At 44.0% G+C, this 6000-nt stretch overlaps 1 protein-coding gene across 1 annotated transcript in view; it reads right to left on the reverse strand.

Annotated features, from left to right (window-relative positions):
* LOC134870955 (sulfotransferase 2B1-like) overlaps positions 1–4262 on the reverse strand; it is a 28744-nt gene extending 24482 nt beyond the window's left edge. The window contains exon 1 of the mRNA XM_063893503.1: positions 4056–4262. The gene's annotated coding sequence lies outside the window, so the exon portion shown is untranslated. The remainder of the gene's footprint in view (positions 1–4055) is intronic.
* Positions 4263–6000: the final 1738 nt, after the last annotated feature.

Here is a 6000-nt window from a genome sequence, read left to right on the forward strand (position 1 = left end):
TAACCACAGGCCTAGATATTTAAAAAAGTTTACTCTCTCTAGCTCAGCGCCTGATAACTTCAGCTTCAAACCCGTGGAAATGTTCCTTCTGGTAAAAAACAAGGTTTTAGTTTTATCAATAGATATTCTAAATCCCCATTCTAGGGCCCACGCTTGGACATGGTCTACTGCCTGCTGCATTTTACGCACAATGAAATCCACATTTCTCCCCCTTATCCACATTGCACCATCATCTGCAAACAGAGCAACATGGACAGATTCCTGCACCTCTTTAAAGACATCATTAATCATGATCAGGAACAATATCGGGCTGATAATGCTTCCTTGCGGAGTGCCGTTTTCCACTGTATATTCACTGCTGAGCTCTTCATTAATTTTGACCGTGATTCTCCTGCCTGATAGGAAATCCTTGACCCACTGAAATATTCTACCCTTGATACCCATCTGCCTGAGTTTAATTAGGAGTCCCTCTCTCCAGACCATATCATAAGCCTTCTCAATATCAAAGAATACTGTCAGTACTGTCTCCTTGTTAACTTGAGCTTTCCTAATTGAGTCTTCTAAGGCCACTACTGGGTCCATGGTGCCCCTTCTCTGCCTAAATCCACTCTGGTAGCTGTGCAACATATTTCTCTTTTCCAACCAGTAAACCAACCTGTCATTCACCATTCTTTCCATTACTTTACCCAACTGTGAGGTCAGCGCTATAGGTCTATAGTTTGATGGCATCTTTGCATCTTTCCCAGGCTTCCTAATAGGGATTATAACAGACAGCTTCCATTCAGCTGGAATAACTCCCTCCACCCACACCTTATTGATTAAACCCAAAACCACCTCTTTCCCCTTATCAGTCAACTTCTCCAACATAATGTAGCAGATCTCATCCCTTCCTGGGGTGGACCTACCCACTTTCTTTAACGCCCTATTCAGTTCACTCAGTCTAAAGGGCGTATTTAGCGCATCCTCCTCCCCCATCTCTTCCTCTAACATATGCCTGTAGCGATCTATTGTGATTTCTCTTCCTCTTGCCTCAATGGGAGTAAGATTCCCTGAACTGTGTACCTGTACCAGTGATTTAGCAATGGCCTCTGCCTTATCCTTACTGCCTACAATAACTCTGTCCTCTACCATCATTATTGGATATTCCAGCTCTCTCCTAATGCCTCTCATTTTTTTAATCATTCCCCATACATTCCCTATTGGGGTAGTTCTGTCCAAAGTTTCACAAAATGCTTTCCAGTACTCTCTCTTAGATTTTTTAACTGTATACCTCACTACCGCTTGACACTGCTTGTACTTTATCAAAGTCTCAAAGTTCAAAGTTTTCTTTAAAATTCTAAAGGCTTTGTTGCGCTCCTTGATACCACCAAGGCACTATCTTTCTTACCTTACCTGGCCCATTTTTAGGGATAGCACTCTCGGCTGCCCTGATTACACCATTGGTGACTGTCCTACACATGCTCTCAACACAACCCCCTGCTGTAATATTCATTAAGTTGCGCTCACTAGACTCTGAGAAGGTTTCCCAGTCTGCTTCCCTTAACTTCCATTTCCCTTTCCTCACCACCTGTTCTCGTATTACTTCTACCTCAAGCACAACTACTACTGGAAAGTGATCACTACCCACTGTGCTGTCCAGTACCTCCCAGTTGCACCTGACTGCTAAAGTTTGAGAGACTATTGTGAGGTCAATAGCAGAGCCAGTTCCCTTTGCTACGTCTATTCGTGTGTGCGAGCCATCATTTAAACATACAAGCCCCACCTCGTCCAGAAACTCTTCCACAATGCCACCATTTGCATCATTTTTATCCCCCCACAGTGTGCTGTGAGCATTGAAATCCCCACACCATATTACCTTGTCACCCAGCCCCTCCCAGATCGCCACTAATTGCTCCATCTGAATTTGCTTACATGGGTTGTAGTAGTTTACAATGCTCACACTGCCCTCTTTAGTCCATACTTCTACACATAAAACCTCCAACTCCACACTTTTCCTCAGTTCCCTGAACTGAACTCCATTTTTTACAAAGGTGACACACCCCCCACCACCACAACTCCCCACCCTGTCTCTCCTAATGCTTGTGAACCCTTTACTTACAAAGTCTAGATGACTCTTTAGCCAGGACTCCTGAACACAAATAACATCTGGCACCTTGCTTAGCTCTTGGATAAAACCTTTAAACTCTTGCCCATTCGCAATAAGACTTCTGGCGTTCCATTGCAAAACCACTAAATCGGTTTTAATACTGGCGGAGAAGGAGTTAACTCTAGGGACTCGCTCAGATACAGGGCGTGGTTTATCTTATCCTGAGTCACCTCAAGACTCAGGAACTTACTTGCAGCTTTGACTATTACCCTTATTTTCTCATTCTTGGATTTTAGCCCCTCAGTACAATTGATCACGTACGCTATGAAAAGCACAAGCTGCTCCGAACTAAGGCTCGCATCACCCTGTTTTCGCACCGCTTCAAACTTTTCACGCTGCCCTTTATCTCTGTCTACCTCTTTCACAGCATCAGCGTAGGAAAGATTTGTTGTGGCTCTGACCTGCTGCACATTCGCAGCCCTTTTCCTCACTGGACAGCCACCATAGGCGGCTGAGTGATCCCCCCCACAGTTACAGCATTTCCTTACTACCCCCTCACCACACTGACCGTAATCGTGGTTACCCCCACACTTTCCGCATCTCTGCCTCCCGCTGCAGTTAGCCGCTATGTGACCATATCTTTGGCACTTAAAGCACCTCATCGGAGGAGGTATGAATTCACGCACTTTGAAGCTCATATAACCAATCATCACTTTCTCAGGAATGCGTAGTTCTTTAAACCCCAGCAACAGAGAAGTACTCTCAACCTTTTCCCCATTTCGCTTAGCCAGCAGTCTTTTAATAGTCAACACTGTTCCTCCTTTAATATTCTTTTTGATTTCCTCCAAGTTTTCACTCAGCGCCACTCCTGTAATCACTCCTCTGGCTCCACGCTCTCCAAACTTCCTCACCTCTGCTATTTCCTTTTGACACACCACCTGGGCTTTCATAACTTTATCCCTCTGAGCTGCATCTTTGCATGTAACTAGTAGGGACCCATCAAACATCACACTCGCCTGTACAATTTCTCCCCAAGACTTCTTCAAACCCGCTGTTAAGCGGACCAAGCCAACCTCCCTAATGTTGTGGCCCTCCTTGAATTTCACAATCAACTTCAAATCAGTTGCAGGATCCTGAACGATTCTCCTTCTAACGTCCCTGCTCTTTCCACATTCTTCTTCCTCATCACGGTCTTTCCCAGTGCCGCTGCTAGCCATTTTGGTGCCCTAAGCATAATTCCTTCATGATGCCCTCCCCCCCCCCCCCCCCCCCCAATAAAAAAACATTATGAGTTGTGATGAGTGAGTGGGGAGGGGAGGGGGGAGGGGAGAGGGGGGCACCATCGGTACCTTTGAGTAGTATGCCTAAAAAGTGCCTCATATTTCTGTAGTCTACTGAAATAATTTCGGCCTTATAATTATTATGACGATTTTTCATTAGGCTATTTTTGGTGGTGCCCCCTCGACACTTGGTGCCCTACGCACAGCGCGTAATGCGCGTTATGGGAGCGGCGGCACTGGTCTTTCCTCTTATTTTCCTCTTTACTTCCCGCTACACCACCCCACTGAGTGCTAGGTCTACCTCCATTACCTCTACCCCTACCTCCACTACCTACTCCACGTAAGTCTTCGCTAATCATGAATACTTCCGAGGACAGAAAGTCCTCTTCCATATCATCCTCCATGCCCTACCACTAGACTTGCCCAGACTCAGTCACAATCGGTTTATGCCAACACGCCCTTCTTCTTTGTTTGAAATGGCAGACTCCTTCTCTCAGTCAACCCCTATGTGTCTTTATCATCCACAAATATATATATCTGTGCTCGTGAATCATTATGATATGCTCTTGACTCATCTCGCTCCCAACACATGCCATAAATACAAAGCCACAGAAAATGTCTTCCTTTTCATTTTAAATGTATTTCTTCTCTTGAGTTGTGGTACACACATTCAAAAGTTAAAAACTCACCTGACTTGGGATACGTCACGGTGATGATATCATCTGGCCGAAAAACAAACTCTTTAAAGTATTTCAGACTCTCGGCGTGTACACAGATGAGGACAGGTAGACCCCCTTGTATAACGTGTATAACTCTTCCTCCGTCATAGTTTAAGCAAAAGGATCACCATCTCTGTTAATGGAGGATTTTATATATTTAGTGTGTGTGTGTGTGTGTGCGCGCGCGCGCGCGCGCGCCCCCGTGTCCCCTGTTTTTTAGAAAGGCATTGAGTAAATATTTAGATTGCACAAACTGATTCAATCGTACTTTGATGGTCAGTCAGTCTGTGGTCTGACGACTTAGTCAGGGTAGTTCTGTGTCTGTTAGTCACTGTTCTTAGCTAATCTGCAACTGTTGTAAATTCCCCTTGTTCGTCTAATATCCATAATATTATTTACCATTTTTAATCAGGCACATTTAGGGACAGCTAAGTAGCGCAGCTCAGGGGTCCTCGCTCTGTTTTTAAACGTGAGTCAGGACTTTATTGCCGCTTCGTTTTATGCGGTAATATTGTCATTATAAAGAATGCGTACATGAAGAAAAATCATTCCATTGTATTCTCCCAAATTCTCCACATTCTATTCCATTCCTCTGCATCTTTTTCATTCTCATCATTTCTATTCTACATGTGACTTCTTCATCATCAATCAAAGTGATCTGTATTGAAACAAGTAAAGTGAAAAAACTGTATTTCCCGTCCAGTGTCGTCTCTTTAACCGGAGTGGTGTTTTTGATGAAGCAGCTCCGGCACAAACATTCACAACATTAGATTCCCCAATAATATCTCTAGGGCCAGATAGCCCTGCGTTTAGCTTTTTACTTTTGTTTGGCGAAACATTTGTATTTTTATTCCTGATTTGCTTAACTGATTTTGCCACATTTCCTTCTCCATGAAAAATGGCTGCGGACGTGTTTTTTAAATATATTTTTCTGCCTTTAAGTATGAGTAACTTGTGCTTAGTTTTCTTTCCTTCTCACTAATCACTTGGCCATGTTAGGGAATAATTTGTGTAAGCTTGTAGGCTAAATCTTTAGCTCATTTGCATCTCTTCTCTCTGTCCTCCTCTGACCTGTCTCTACGGCCTTGCAGGTGCTGTTATCTTCATTAAGGAGGGGCAGCCTGGGCTTCCGAAGCCTTGTTGTTCCCACAGTGGGTACAAGCTCAAGCTGACCTAAGATTGGCTTTATTGTTTAGGCACAGCTAGCGCCAGTTTATCTGGACACAGATGCTCTGGTAAACACCTTATCTGTGACCTAGATGACAGTTTAAGTCAAACATATTGTCTGAGCTTGTTTAGTCTGGCGTTTGAAGAATGTTGATTATCCATTTGAAACAAGTTAAAACCTCTTCCTATTGTCGAGATCTTCAGAGTTGGTTTGGCAACCGCTGTGGCAACTCGTGTCTACAGTAAATGTCTTGTCAATTCTCCGGCCGTAACTCCAAATAAACCCAACAGTGTTTTACCATCAAGTTCCTGCTCTCCAGTGTCTCTCTGAGGTTCATCTCCATTGCTTCAGAAGTTTCCACCACAAATTGGCGTTGTCGGCAGGACCAACACATCATCAGAGCTGGTAAGTGTGATTTCAAACTCTTGCTTTTGAACATTGCCTTGCCACTATCTGTGATTGGCAGTATCCTAAAATTACCTGTATAAAATTGCTTTGTTTGATTTTGACTACTGGACATTTGAGGCTTTCTAACGCCTAGCAGGTCGGTGTCTGGGGACTCTGTCCTGGCCAAGTTCCTCTGGGTGTGCTGCGGGGGGCACACGTGCTTTTCACACACACACAGCTCCTGTTCAAACAAACCTTAATAAACAGAGTAAGATTAAGTGAAACTTCTGGTTGCAAAGACGGTTTATTAAACTAATGTTTATTAATCCCAAATGATGGTGGTTTCAGCGGTCAGCACAA

This window comes from Eleginops maclovinus, chromosome 10 (genome assembly GCF_036324505.1).
Source record: "Eleginops maclovinus isolate JMC-PN-2008 ecotype Puerto Natales chromosome 10, JC_Emac_rtc_rv5, whole genome shotgun sequence".
In the NCBI taxonomy this organism is placed as follows: domain Eukaryota; kingdom Metazoa; phylum Chordata; class Actinopteri; order Perciformes; family Eleginopidae; genus Eleginops; species Eleginops maclovinus.